Source organism: Canis lupus, chromosome 2, assembly GCF_003254725.2.
Source record: "Canis lupus dingo isolate Sandy chromosome 2, ASM325472v2, whole genome shotgun sequence".
Taxonomy (NCBI): Eukaryota; Metazoa; Chordata; class Mammalia; order Carnivora; family Canidae; genus Canis; species Canis lupus.
The window spans coordinates 75,581,641-75,597,062 of record NC_064244.1 but is presented as its reverse complement, the minus strand read 5'-3'; the positions used below and the strand labels follow the sequence as shown (position 1 = coordinate 75,597,062).

The 15,422-nt window shown below is 46.2% G+C and overlaps 1 long non-coding RNA gene across 5 annotated transcripts in view; it reads left to right on the top strand.

The window, feature by feature from the left end:
* The window catches only part of LOC112660230 (uncharacterized), an 80,122-nt gene that overhangs the window by 13,077 nt on the left and 51,623 nt on the right, over positions 1-15,422 (top strand). For all 5 annotated transcript variants that reach the window (XR_003136778.1, XR_007408440.1, XR_007408441.1 and 2 more), the window contains exon 3: positions 11,107-11,190. This is a non-coding gene — a long non-coding RNA (uncharacterized LOC112660230). The remainder of the gene's footprint in view (positions 1-11,106; positions 11,191-15,422) is intronic.

Genomic DNA, 15,422 nt, shown 5'->3' with positions numbered 1-15,422 from the left:
CGCCGGTCTGGCTCGGCCACCTGGGCTGGCATGCAGGGCATGCTGCCCCCTCTCTCTCCTGGGGCCTCTGCCGGACCCTCTGCAGCTGCCCCTTCTTCTTCTTCTTCTCTGGGAGGCAGTGTGGACAGGTGGTTAGGGGGGCCACTGGCATCAGACAGATCTGGGTTAGTGTCCTGACACGTGGCAGCCTTGAGGTCTTGGGCAGTTGGCGTTACCTCTTGGACTGGACCTGCCTAAGATGTGAGCTCTTACCCTGTACTTTCTCTTCCTTCTTTCCCTCTGCTGTTCCTGTCCCTGCCCGCATCCCACTCTGCCCTCCTGGCACTGCAGTGACAGTGGCTCGGAGCCTGGACACCCAGCTCGCGTGTCTGTCAAGCCCTGTACAGCTTTGCCTGCGACCTCATTCTTAGGTCTTCCCTTCTCTGGACCTTGGTGCTCTCCTCCATAAAATAAGGGCGTGTCCACCCGTCTCTTTTATATTGTGGCCCACAGGCCATCTACTTTGGTCTCACCTGGGCACAGATTAGAACTGCACATTCCCGAACTCTTCCCCTTGATACTCTGACTCAGGAGGTCTGGGGTGGGGCCCAGAATCTCAGATTTTTAAAGTTTGTTGGTTTGTTTATTTATTTATTATTTATCTGAGAGCAAGAGACAGTGAGAGAGCACAAGCGAGTGGAGGAACAGAGGGGAGAGCAGGAAGTCTGATGCGGGGGCTCGAACCCAGCACCCTGGGGTCATAACATGAGCCCAATTTAGATGCTTACCTGACCGAGCCACCCAAGCAACCCCAGAATTCTGAGTTTTAATGGGCTTTCCGGGTGGACCTGAGGGACACTGCAGAGTGAGAGTCTCTAGGGTGGACGGTCCCTGTGACCCTGAGCCTGGCTCTGATTGGCTACCTTCTGGGGTCCCTCTTTCTCTTCTGCAGCACCGCTGACACCAGGCCAGGGCAGCCTCCCTCTGGTTTCTGTCTCAGTCTGTCCCGTTCATTCAATCAACAGATGTCTCTTGTGCCGGGCTTCATGCCAGGTACCTTTCCCATGGCAGCGGGGAGCTGGCGTGGCTGCGGGTTTGGGTGGGAGTGAGAGCCTGGGTGCTGGCAAGCTGCTCATCTGTCTGTGACTCAGTTTCTTCATGTGTAGATGGGGAAGCCAGAGTGGGGCTCACATGAGAGGACGACAGTGGTACCTTCTCTGGAGACTTTCTCCCTGGTACACTGGACACTGCTAGATACTACTTGTAACTTCAAGGTGGGGCTAGTTCCCTCCGTTTTACAGTTGGGGAAACCGAGGCTCAGAGAGTTGATTTGACTCTCCTAGGTCCCTGAGCAAGGAGCCAGTTTGGTATTTAGACCGCCCCCTTCCAGGCTCCCCACCAGCAGCTCTCCCTCCCCTGCTCCCTCCTGACTCCTTCACCCCCCCCCCCACTCCCTCCTCCCTCCCTCCGCCTGGTCTATTTTCCATCAGAGGATCTAGAGAGAGTTTTCTGTACTCACTGTCTGCTAGTCCATCTTTTTTTTTCCTTTTTTTGAAGATATTATTTATTTGAGACAGAGTGAGTGAGAGAGAGAGAGAGAAAGCGAGAGAGCACGAGCTGGGGGTAGGGTAGGGGCAGAGGGAGAGAGAGAAGCAGACTCCCCTGACCCTGGAGGCTGACACGGGTCTCGATCCTGGGACCCTGAGATCATGACCTGAGCCAAAGGCAGATGCTTTACCGAGTGAGCCACCCAGGTGCCCCTGCCAGTCCCTCTTTAGCTTCCTGCAGCCCAAACCGATGGTCCCCCCCTGCCCCGCCCCACAGCGCTGAGGCTGGAGGTTGCTCCCTCCTCCTGGCAGATCCTCCTTCCTAGGCTTCACTTTCTCCCACCCCTCCTGGTTTCCTTCATCCAACTTAAAGGATTTTTAAAAACCCAAGCATTTGTGGAGCACCTGCCATGTGTCTTCCTTGTGCCAAGTGGGGGACACGGGGGAACAGAGCTGCGGGGAGCACAGTCCTGGGTCTGCACCTCTGTTCCTGCTCCCAGACAGTGGGTGCTGGCCTTCTGCCTCACTCCTGCTTGGAGGCTTCTCTCTGTAGCCCCTCTCGACTGTTCTGTCTGTTCCCCTGGCCTTGCCTCCAACCGTGGCCTGAGGAGTCCTCAGCCTTTCTAGGCCAGAACATTGTATGAGCTCCAGCTGCGATGTCCACTGGCCACCTGGATCCCATCAACTGCCCCCAAGTGTTCTCTGGACTCCAGACATCCCTTCCAGTTCTTCCCCTGTAGAGTTCCTTCGCGAAGTCACACTAGTCTGACTGACTGCTCAGTGCCACGTGTGGAATCCTCATTCTTTCACCTGCCCAACTCCCTACTCATCCCATGACACCCACCCCAGGAAGTCCTCCAGGATTGAGCAAGTGCTCTGTGTGCCCCCAGTGCGGAGGCTCCCCTCCAGCATGGCGGGACCCTTGAGCCCAGGGCCTGGCACAGAGTAGGATACCAGCAAATGTGCCTGTAGAAGCCAAGGGGCTGTTGGAGCTCTCCAACACCTAGTTCAAACCAGTATTACCAATGGGGATTCAGAGGCCCAAAGTCTCAAATGAAATTAGCAGCAGAGCCAGGACTCAGCTCCAAGTGCCTGGATCCCATTTCAGAGTCTGACACATCAGAGCCCAAGGCCAGGATGCTAAGAGGCCATGGATGGGACAGTGCTTGGGCAGCTGAGTTATCCTGAGATGCCATCACATTCCAGGCTTTCTTCCTCCGGGTGGGTGCAGTCAGTTCTTCATACCTGCCCAGGGAGGTATTTTTCACAGTGAAGAGGTTGAGTATTTCCAAAGTGCCTACTGCATGCCAGGCGCCTGGCCTGGTGCTTTCACACATGGTATCTGGCTTCTGTTGTCTCGGCGGAGGAGCCAGGAGGGATGTGGAGGGATCACGCATGTGACACCGTAGCCTCTTCTCTGAGTGCTGGGTGTATAGCAGGTGCTTGTTGAGGTTTGCCCTGCATGAAGGACTTGCCAATTGGACCCTAGGATGCTGTGCTGAGCTCAGGCAGAGGCACTGGAACCCCCTCCTGAGGTCCACTGGGCTGAGACTTCTCGGATGAGGTCTGTGGCAGTGAGGTGCTCCAGCACTTGAGACAGGCCCAGGTGTGCAGGAAGCTCCCATACCGGGATACTGAGTGGCTTTACCCCTGTGACCTTAGAGATGACCACGTCACCAGGGCCCGTCTTCTAGTGGCCAAATGGGGGTCCTTGCTCTTTCCAGTGGACATAGCTTAAAAACCTTAAGGGTGAGAGCACTTGTGCCAGGCCCTGTTCTAATGCTTCACGTGTGCAAGCTCAGTGTCCTTACAGCTACCTTTGAGATTGGTACTATTTTAAGCCCCATTTTACAGATGTGTACATTGAGGCCCAGAGAGTAGCTCACCCAAGGTCCTGCATCTGATGAGTGGTAGGGTCAGGAATCAAACCCAGACCATCTGACTCCAGAACCCATGCTCCTCGTGGCCCCCCGAGTGCCGTGTGATCTGGCCTCTGTCTGTACTGGGTCTCCAGGCTGCCCCCTGCAGCATCTCTAGAAGCCTTGCTATCAGATGTCATTTGTTGGATGAATTAATTAAATGTACAGGTAATTGAAGAAATTAATTTCAAGAATCATTTAGGATTTATACCACACCTACGTCTAGGCTTTGGGGATTGGTTGCAAAACAAAACATGATGTGAGGAGATAGTTAAAGATGGAAATGCAGCAAAACGCCCTGGAGTCAGCAGAGGCCCAGTGTGTGTTAGGCTCGTTCATATGGGAGTCTCGGCTGTCAGAGGCTGAGCTACTGGAGACATGGGGAAGTCAGAGGGGCTTGACAACTTTCACTCATGGGTCTCAGGTTCCTCATCTGTACAATGGGGACAAAATGGTGTTGACCTTATAGAACTGTCAAGGGGGTTAACTGGATATGCTAAGGGCTCAGAACAGTGCCTGGCATGGACTTGATCCAGTATCAGAGAAAGCTGCTGCTGTTATTAATTATTACTACTAAAAGGCAAACCCACACCTGTGGTTGGAGCTAGAACTTCATTTCTGGGACTTAATTCAAGGAAAGATGTCAGCAGGGGGCATGGGGACTATCTTGAGGATTTGAAAGGGCAGAAACGTTTAAGACATGAGTCAAATCCAAACGTGTTATTTCTGTTTTATTCTTTGATTGGCCTTGGGCTCAGCCATTCTTCTGCACTCTTCTGTGCAGGTGGTGGGAGTCAGTCCATACGGCCAGGACAGCTGGGACGGGCCCTTCCCAGAGTGCTGGCCCCTGCTCAAGATGGGGGCCCTGGGAGCCCCTTAGCTGCCCGCACAGGGCTCATGGCACCCTTCCCCCGGCCTTGGCAGCTGGCCCCAGGACAGGTAGGGGGCAGCAAAACCTGAGTGGGAAATGGTCAAGCCTGACCTGTGGTGACTCTGCCCCTGTCAGTCTCCACCTGCTTGTTTGAGCAGGAGGCACCCTGGGCATTGGGCAGATGGAGGGCCTGCCCTTCTCATCTGGCAGCGTTTCCTGTAGGGCTCTGCTGCTGTCTGGGAGGTGCTGAGTCATGGACAGCAGGGGCGAGTGGGCTTGTGTGAGGGTTGGGATCAGGGAGGCAGGAAGAGGCTGGCCTGGCCAAAGCTGTGGACTTGGGAGTCAGGTTCTTATCCTGCTCCTGCTGCTGACCTTGGGAAAGGCACTTCCCTGCCCAAAGCTCCATTTCTTTGTCTCTAAGACAGAGATCATAATTCTCTCCTGGCTGGATGCATGTGAAGATGAAACAGGACCACAGATGTAGGAGTGAGTGAGAGGTCTAGCCCATACCAAGCCTGGAATAAATGGTGGCTGTTGTTTTTATGATTCATACCAGGGGTTGTCACTGGTGAGGTCAGCATGCGGGGGTCTCCATCCCCAAGAAGTAGCCAATCAGAGCATTGCATCCCTTGCCCCACAGAGACTGATTCGGGGATAGACATAGAACCCGAGTTTGGCCAATGAAACCAAGCTCTGGGACTTTTCTCGGAAGTACTGGGGCAGAGAGGGCCTCTTTCTGCTGGGCTCGATGACAGGAGAGGTGGCCAGCCTGGAGCTGCTGGTGGCCATCTTGTCTCCACAAAGAGAGAGACTGTCCACCTGAGGAGTAGGCTGTCTGGAGGGGAAGAGAGGGACACTGAGGCTGATGTAATGCCTTGATGTTGCCCAGCCAGCCTTGTCTGGAGCCAAAGCCGACTCCTGAGTGCAAGTCAATAATCTTTGCTTATTAATGCCCATTTTTGTCACTTGTAATCAAAATGATCCTGAGTAATGAAAGTCAATTCAAGGCCATCACAAGGCTGCTAGATTTTGTTCTGAAAGGTCTGGTTTTGGGGGACTGAACCAGACACAATCAGGGGGTAAGCCAAAATATATGGTTCTCTGAGTGCAGTTTGGCAAAGCAGGAGCCTTCACAAGGGTCATATGGCAGAGGAGGTGGTAATAGCTCCATATCATTCATTCATTTGGCCATTCTAAAGTCCTTATTGAGCATCTACTATGTGCCAGCCCGTGGGCGTGACACAGTCCCTGTGTTCATGGAGCTTAGTGGGAAGATACATGAATATCAAGGGATGATAAGAACCCCGGGGTGACACTGGGGGAGGAGGGCATGCAACTCCAGGTGGGTGTATTGGGGATTGAGAAAGGCATTTCTAATGAGATGATATTTAAGCTGAGTCTGAAGGAGGGGAAGAGTTGTCTGGTGGTGCAGGGGGAGGAGGGCATGCCAAGCAGATGGGCTAAAGTGTTGAGAGGACCAGGAGAAAGGAAACAGCTCTCTCCATCTGCAGTGGGTAGGAGGGAGAGAGGACCCAAGGAGGATGGTGACAGAGATTGAGAGCAGTGTGGCTCTGTGGCACTGGGAAGCTCAGGAAACAGCGATGGGGAGGAGAGACAGGAACAGAGAGACCAGGAAGGGGGACAGGGTGAGGGCACTGCTGAGGGTCACAGGAGTATCTGAGGTGGCCTTCAGCTGAGAAAGTTGTCTAAGAACCTTGATATGGAGTCTGCGGGCTGAGGTTGGAATGTTCTAGAATGACAGGCTGTCTGGGGAGAGGGCTCTGGCTTAGAAGTAGGGAGGCTCCTGAGGAGGAAGACCAGATGAGAGTGAGCATTCTCTCTTGAACACCCGGCACCCCAGGTCAAGGACATCCTCCATACCCCCAGGAGTCCCCTGGACCCTATTCCTTTCTCTAGCCATCCCTCAAAAGGAATCTCCATCCTGACTTCCATCAACATAGATTAGTTTTGCCTATTTTTGTACTGTATAGAAATGCCATCATGAGGCACTCATTCTTGCGTCTGGCTTCTTTCTCTCAACCTCATGTCCACGAGAGTCATCTGTGTTATGTGCCTTTGTAGGTCACTCACTCTCCTTGCTGAGTGGTATTCATTGTGTGACTGCCCTATAGGTTATTGATCTGTTCCATTGTTCATGGGCGTGTGGGCTCTTTCTAGTTTTTGGTTTTTAATGCTGCTAGGAACATTCTTGTATATGCCTTTTGGGGACACATGGCCACTCATTTCTGTTGGGTTTACACCTATAGATGGGATTGGTGGGTCATGGAGTCGGTACACATTCGCTTTAGTAGACTTTGCCAGACAGCCTAACAAAGCGGATATACACTCTTACACTCCACCAAGAGGGAAGGAGAGCTCCAGTTGCTCCACTCCTTGCTCACACTTTCGTGTTAGTCTCTTCATTCCAACTATTCTTATGGGCTTGAAACAATATCCTACTGTGGTTTTAACCATGGACAGCCTCTGTGGTAAAGGATTTGCCCATTTCTCCTGCCCATGTTTATATTGGGCCATTGTCCTTTTCTTACTCGTTTGCAGGATTCTTTATCTACTGTGGATACAAATTCCTCATCTAATATATGCGTTGCCGTATTTCTCCCTACTCTCCAGTTTGTCTTTCCACTCTCTTAGTGGTGGCTTTCAAAATAGAAGTTCATTCTTAATCTTTTTTTTTTTCATTCTTAATCTTAATGTGCCCAGATTTGTCAACTATTTTCCGTTTCAGTTAGGGCTTTCTGGGTCCTGTTTAAGAAATGTCCACCTGAAAGCCATTGAAAGTGTTCTCTTATGTTTAGAAGCATTGTTTTATCTTTTGCATTTAGCTCTATACTTTATCTGCAATAATTTTTCACATGTTGTGTCAGTAGGGGTCCAGATTTTGTCCTCATACTGATACTCACTTGGTCCACTTATTGAGAAGACTCTCCTTTTCTCGCTGCGCTGCCCTTCATCCATGCTCTACATTAGGTACCACATGTGTGGTCTGTTTCTGGACTCTTCTATTAGTCTGTCTTTCCTGTCATCACCCTGTCTTAGTTCCTAAAGCTTTCTAACAGTCTTGAAGGTGGTAGTGTTTTCATCCTTTTGGGCTGCTCTAACAAAATATCACAGACAGGGTGACTTACCAACAACAGAAATTCATTTCTCGTGGTTCTGGGGGCTGAGGAATCCAAGATCAAGGTGATTCTTGGTTCATAGACAGCCATATTCTCACTCTGTCCTCGCCTGCAAGAAGGGATGAGGGATCTCTCTGGGCTCCATTTTATAAGGGTACTGACCCCAATCTCAAGGGATCCACACTCATGACCTAATGCCCCATCTTCTAATACCACCATCACACCGAGGATTAAGATTTCAACACGAATTTTGGGGGACACAATCATTCAGTCTATAGCAAGTAAAGTCCTTCAGCTTGGTCTTCATATTTGACTGGGTAATTCATGGCCCTTTGCGTTTCCAAACAAATTTTAGAATCAGCTCGTCACATATATTTACATATCTGTGCATACACAAAAATAACCTGCTGAGATTTTTATTGCGATTTCATTGAATTTCCATATCAATTTGAGGAGAACTGACATCTTTATGATATTGAATTTTCTGATCCATTGTATTGTGTTTTAACAATGAAGTTAATTTTGTATTTTCCTTCACTGAAGTGATAAGGCGCAAAAGTTGTAAATGCAGCCGTGTAGACAGAAGTCACTTTCTATTTACTTACTCCCTGTGGGGAGCCTGATACAGTACTTGATCCCAGGACCCCGGGATCATGATCTGAGCCAAAGACAGACGCTCAACCACTGAGCCACCCAGGTGCCCTCTGGTTTTCTTTTCTACACAGTTTATTTGACATAGTTGGGGTTATACCTAGTAGACAATTATGTATCCCACTTTATACTTAACATTACAATATTAAGTGTTCGTGTTGCTTCAAATCTTTATAGATACAAATTTCAATTACTAGGAGGTCATTTATGAGTTGATATTCTATAACCTGTCAAAGCCATAATCGAGAAATGGAATTATTGGGTCAAACCTCTAAACAATTTAAGGCTCTTGATCCTTGTTATGGAGCCAGCTGGTGGCAGAGCTAGACTGTACGCCACAGCCCTGACCCTGACCCTGACCAGTCCTCTCCTTCAAGGGCCTAGTCCACTGACCTTTGAGGCTCCAGGCAGTGGAAGACACATGGCCTCCTTCCCTCTGGCTTGGGGTCATTCTCCTTTGTTTGCCTGTGCTGCCCTGCGGAGGGTAACTATGACCCAGTGTGGTGGATGGGGCTGTTCTCCTTCACCGGTCAGGGTCATGGTGGGAAAAGATAGCCCTTTGCTGGGCCCCTGTGGGATTGGGGTTGAAGGACAACATTCCTTTTGGTAAAACTCTGCCAAGATTTCCTGTACACTTTCTGTGTGCTGGGCAGTGTGGGGGCAATGGAAGAGGGAGGGTGGGGGGGGTCAGGAGGGCTGAGGAGTAGTTCTGGTCATTAGCTTCTGTGTGACCTTGAGCACGAGGTGAAAATTAAAGTTCTCTGGGCCTTGGTTGTCTAATCTGTCAAATGGGAACAAATACATCCCCCCCAACCCCCACTCCCTCCTCCAGGCTAGTGAGTATTTAAATAAGATTATGCGGAAGGAAGGCATTTGTAAATGGCTTGGGCCTGGAGTGAAACAGGTATTCAGGGTGAAAAACTTTCTTATAGCCAAAAGAGTCTTTCATCACCTCCTCAGATTCTTTCCTGTTTCTTCTCCAATCCAGATTTCTTCTGCAAATCTTAAGGCTACTATATATATATATATATATATATATATATATATATATATATATATATATATATATTTTTTTTTTTTTTTTTTTTTTTTTTTTTTAAAGATTATTTGCTTATTTATTTGAGAGAGAGAGTGAGCAGAGCAAGCAAGAACACAAGTGGGGGGGGCGGGCGGTCAGAGGGAGAGAGAGAAGCAGGCTCTCCACTGAGCCGGGAGCCCGATGCGGGGCCCATTCCCAGAACCCTGAGATCATGACTTGATCCTAAGGCAGATGCTTAACTGACTGAGCCACCCTGGTGCCCCTCAGGCTGCTATAACAAAAATACCATAGACCTGGTGGCTTAAGCAACAGAAGTTTTTTCGCACAGTTCTGGAGGCTGGGAAGTGCGAAATCAGAGTGCTGGTATGGTCAGGTTCTGGTGCTGACCCAGCTCCTGATTAGCCAACAGCCATCTTCCTGCTGTGTCCTTGCGTGGAGGAGAGAGAGATCTTTGTGTCTCTTCTTGTAAGGACAATAATCCTGTTCATGAGGGTTTCACCCTCATGACCAAATGATCTCCCAAGGACACCATCTCCAAATACCATCACACTGGGATTAGGGCTTCAACATGTATATTTTGGGGGAACACATTCAGTACCTAGCTGGGCTCAAGGTCAATAGCTTGATGGGGTTTGCCAGTTGTTCTAGGTATCTTGCACTTGTCTGAGATTGGCTTCCCAGTGAGCATCAGGGTGACTGCCCTTGGCTCCACTCCTGATTCCCATCCAAGGGTGCTTTTGGTGGCCCCCATGGCATATGTCACTTTCTCCCTGAACTGGGACCCCTTCAGTCCTGGTCATAATGAGAGGAGATGCTTGGACCTGATGCCGTTGGAGGTCCCCTTCCATGATAGGCTTTCCATGCTAGAAGTGGTGGCAGTCCCACTTACACCCGCAGCCTAATTTCTAGCCTGTTCAGTGCCATGGCAACTGGAACAAAGCCCTAATCTCCACCCTAAGCTACCTTTGTGTTTTGCCCATCAACTCACCTCTTGGTACTGAACCAACCTGACAGGGATAGACATCCTCACACACCTGCTGGGTTTCCTGAATGTAGAAGGTGAAGAATGGTGAGCAGAAAGAACCCAGTGATGACGGCGCACGCAGGTCCCCACTCTGGTCCTTCAGGAGAGCTGTGGTGCAGGGGGACATGGGTGGAAGGGAACTAACAGGGACTCAGACATTTGTCTGTGTGTCTGTTCGAAGTACCACTAGGTTCTGGGTACCACCCCTGGTGGGTTTCTGGCCACCTGTCTGCTAATCAAAACTTGACCTTGCCCCTTGCCATCTGTGTGAACTTGAATGATGCATGCAGCTTCCTTAAGCTGTAACGTCCTCTTCTGTAAAAAGGGGTTAATAAAATATTCCTCCTTAAAATGAGGGTGATAACAATCTCTATAAAATAGGAGTAATAATAATCTGTCTGTATAGGGCTTTTCTGTTAAATTAACTATTTCTTAAGATAGTTTTAGATTTACAGAGAAACTGGGCAGTAGTCTAGAGAATTCCACTCCCCCACTCTGACCCCACACCCTCCCCTCCATGGGTTCCTGTTTTATGAACATTTTGCTTTAGTGCAGTACACTTGTTATAATTGATATATTATCTTTAACTAACGTGTATAGTTTATATTAGGGCTCACTCCTTGCACTGACAGTTCTATGGATTTTGATAAATGCATAATGTCATGTATCGACCATTACAGTGTCACACAGAATAGTTTCACCGCCCTAAAAATCCCGTGCTCCACTTATTCATCCCCCTCTCCTCCCCTCCTGCAGCAAGAAACCCTGGAAACCACTGATCTTTTTACTGTCTCCATAACTGTGCCTTCTTCTAGAATGTCATAGAGTTGAAACTACAGAATATGTAGCTTTTCCAGACGGGCTTCTTTGACTTAGCCTGTGCATTTGTACCTTCCATGTCTCTCCATGGCTTAATTCTCACTTCTTTTTATTGGACAGCACTCCATTAAATGGATGTACCACAATTTGCTCATCCATTCACCTCTGGAGGGACTTCTTGGTTGCTTCCAGTTTTTGGCAATTGTAAGTAAAGCTGCTATAAACATCTGTGTGGAATATTTTGTGTAGACAAAAGTTCTCAGCTAATTTGGGTAAAAATACCTAGGAACATGATTGCTAGCTTTATAAGAAACTACCACCCTGTCTTCCAAAGTAGCCGTCCAATTTTACATTGCCACCAACGATGAATATAACTCCATGTCCTTACCAGAATTTGATATTGGCAGTGTTTTGGGTCTTAGCCATTCTAATAGGTGTGTAGTGGTGTGTCGTTGTTTTACTTGGAAATTCCCTAATGACTTATGATGTTGAGCATCTCTTCATATGTGTGTTTACCATCTGGATATCTTCTTTTTGGTGAAGTATCTGTTCAGATCTTTCATACATCTTTTAAATTGATTTTTTTTTGTTATTACTGAGTTTTAAGAATTCTTTGTATGTTTTGGGTACAAGTCCTTTATCAGATTTTTTTTTTCATTTTTTAAAAATAAATTAATTTTTTATTGGTGTTCAATTTACCAACATACAGAATAACACCCAGTGCTCATCCCGTCAACTGCCCCCCTCAGTGCCCGTCACCCATTCATCCCCACCCCCCGCCCTCCTCCCCTTCCACCACCCCTAGTTCGTTTCCCAGAGTTAGGAGTCTTTATGTTCTGTCTCCCTTTCTGATATTTCCCACACATTTCTTCTCCCTTCCCTTATATTCCCTTTCACTATTATTTATATTCCCCAAATGAATGAGAACATATGATGTTTGTCCTTCTCCGATTGACTTACTTCACTCAGCATAATACCCTCCAGGTCCATCCACGTTGAAGCAAATGGTGGGTATTTGTTGTTTCTAATGGCTGAGTAATATTCCATTGTATACATAAACCACATCTTCTTTATCCATTCATCTTTCCATGGACACCGAGGCTCCATCCACAGTTTGGCTATTGTGGACATTGCTGCTATAAACATCGGGGTGCAGGTGTCCCGGCATTTCATTGCATCTGCATCTTTGGGGTAAATCCCCAGCAGTGCAATTGCTGGGTCATAGGGCAGGTCTATTTTTAACTCTTTGAGGAACCTCCACACAGTTTTCCAGAGTGGCTGCACCAGTTCACATTCCCACCAACAGTGTAAGAGGGTTCCCTTTTCCTCGCATCCTCTCCAACATTTGTTGTTTCCTGCCTTGTTAATTTTCCCCATTCTCACTGGTGTGAGGTGGTATCTCATTGTGGTTTTGATTTGTATTTCCCTGATGGCAAGTGATGCGGAGCATTTTCTCATCTGCATGCTGGCCATGTCTATGTCTTCCTTTGTGAGATTTCTCTTCATGTCTTTTGCCCATTTCATGATTGGATTGTTTGTTTCTTTGGTGTTGAGTTTAAGAAGTTCTTTATAGATCTTGGAAACTAGCCCTTTATCTGATACGTCATTTGCAAATATCTTCTCCCATTCTGTAGGTTCTTTTAGTTTTGTTGACTGTATCCTTTGCTGTGCAAAAGCTTCTTATCTTGATGAATGTTACCCAGGGCAATTTACACGTTTAATGCAATCCCTATCAAAATACCATGGACTTTCTTCAGAGAGTTAGAACAAATTATTTTAAGATTTGTGTGGAATCAGAAAAGATTCCGAATAGCCAGGGGAATTTTAAAAAAGAAAACCATATCTGGGGGCATCACAATGCCAGATTTCAGGTTGTACTACAAAGCTGTGGTCATCAAGACAGTGTGGTACTGGCACAAAAACAGACACATAGATCAATGGAACAGAGAACCCAGAAGTGGACCCTGAACTTTATGGTCAACTAATATTCAATAAAGGAGGAAAGACTATCCATTGGAAGAAAGTCTCTTCAATAAATGGTGCTGGGAAAATTGGACATCCACATGCAGAAGAATGAAACTAGACCACTCTCTTTCACCATACACAAAGATAAACTCAAAATGGATGAAAGATCTAAATGTGAGACAAGATTCCATCAAAATCCTAGAGGAGAACACAGGCAACACCCTTTTTGAACTTGGCCACAGTAACTTCTTGCAAGATACATCCATGAAGGCAAAAGAAACCAAAGCAAAAATGAACTATTGGGACTTCATCAAGATAAGAAGCTTTATCAGATATTTAAAAGTATTTTCTCCTAATCCATGACTTGTCTTTTTATTCTCTTGACAGTGTCTTTCACAGAAGTTTTTAATTCTTTTTTTTTTAAAGGATTTTATTTATTTATTCATGAAAGACAGAAAGAGAGAGGCAGAGACATCGGCAGAGGAACAGGCTCCCTCTAGGGAGCCTGATGAGGGACTATATCCCAGGACCCTGGGCTCACAACCTGAGCTGAAGGTGGATTGCTCAACCTCTGAGCCACCCAGGTGTCCTCCCAGAAGTTTTTAATTCTAATGAAGTCCAGCTTATCAAGTTTTTCATTCAGGGATCATGCTTTTGGTGTTGTATCTAAAAACTCATGGTCAAACCCTGAGTTACCTAGATTTTGTCTTATGTTGTCTTCCAGAAGTGTTTTAGTTTTACATCTTGCATTTAGTTTGCATTATAGTCTGCGAGTCATTCTGAGTTAATTTTTTTGAGAAGTGTAAGATCTATGTCCAGATTCTTTCCCTTTCTTTTGTTCTATCTATCTATCTATCTATCTATCTATCTATCTATCTATCTATCTCTCATCTCTCTATCTAATCTATTTCGCCTATGGATGTCCAGTTGTTCCAGCACCATTTGTTGAAAAGACTATCTTTTCTCTCCATTGAATTGGCCTTGCTACTTTTTTGAAGATCAGTTAATTATATTCATGTGGGTCTACTTTTTTGGCTCTCTATTCTGTTCCAGTGATCTATTTGCTTATTGTTTTGCCAATATACTGTCTTGAAAATTGTGCCTTTATAGTAAATCTTGAAGTCAGGTAGTGTCAGGCTTCTAACTTTGTTCTTCTTACTTGGTATTGCATTGGCTATTCTGGATCTTTTGCCTTTCTATATAAATTTTAGAATCCGTTTGTTGATATCCACGTGTAACTTTCTTGAATTTTAATTGGAATTTCATTAAATCAGTAGATGATCTTGGAAGAAACTGACATCTTAATAATAGTGAGTATTCTTGTTCATGAACATGGACAGTCTCTCTGAGATTTAATCTGTGTCTTCTTTGATTTCTTTCATTAGACTTTTATAGTTTTACTCATACAGATCTTGTATGTTTTTTTGTTAGATTTATACCCAAGTAGTGCATTTTTGGTGCTAATGTAAATGGTATTGCACTTTCTCATTTAAAATACTAATTGTTGTTCATTGCTAGTATATAGGAGAGCAATTGACTTTTATACATTGACTTTGACTCCTAAAACTTTGCTATAACCTATTGGCATAATAGTTCCAGGAGTTTTTTGTTGTTGTTGATTCTTTGAGATTTTCGGCATAGACAATCGTGTCATCTGCAAACCAAGATAGTTTTATTTCTTCTTTCCCAATCTATATACCTTTTATTTCCTTTCCTTATGTTATTGCATTAGCTAGAACTTCCAGTATAAGGTTGAAAAGGAGTTGTGAGAGGGAACATCCTTGCCTTATTCCCCATCTTAGGGGTAAAGCATCCAGTTTCTCACCATTAAGTATAGTGTTAGCTGTAGGCATATGGTAGTTCTTCATCAAATTGAGGAAGTTTCCTTCATTTCCCAGTTTGCTGAGAGGTTTTTTTTTTTTTTAATCATGAATGGATGTTGGATTTTGTCAAACACTTTTTCTGTCCATGTAGGGCTTTGAGAAGGTTAAATGAGCTAATACATCTAGAGCACCTAGCACAGGGGCTTGCACGTGAGAGGTGCTCAATATACATTGTAATTGTAGGGTAATCTGGCACATGAAGCAGACAGACCCAAATTGCCTGGTTTCAAACCCTGACTCCACCACTTATCGGCTGTATGACCTTGAATAAGTTACTTAACCTCTCTGTGCCTCAGCTGCTTCATCAGTAAGAGGGGGTGATAATAGTGGCTCTTTCATAGAAGTGCTTAAGGATGAAATCAACGAGTATTGTAAAATGCTTATTATAAAAGCACCTGGCACATAGTAAGTACTATACGAGTATGGTCCTCTCCTTTTTATCGCAGCCAGATTTCTACACATCAGAGAAGCAGTTGAGAACAGATGGTTAGATGGTCTGGATTTGAATCTCAGCTTTGTCACTTACTAGATGTATGACATTGGATAAGTGACAAATTCTTTATGCCTCAATTTTTTTTCATTTATAAA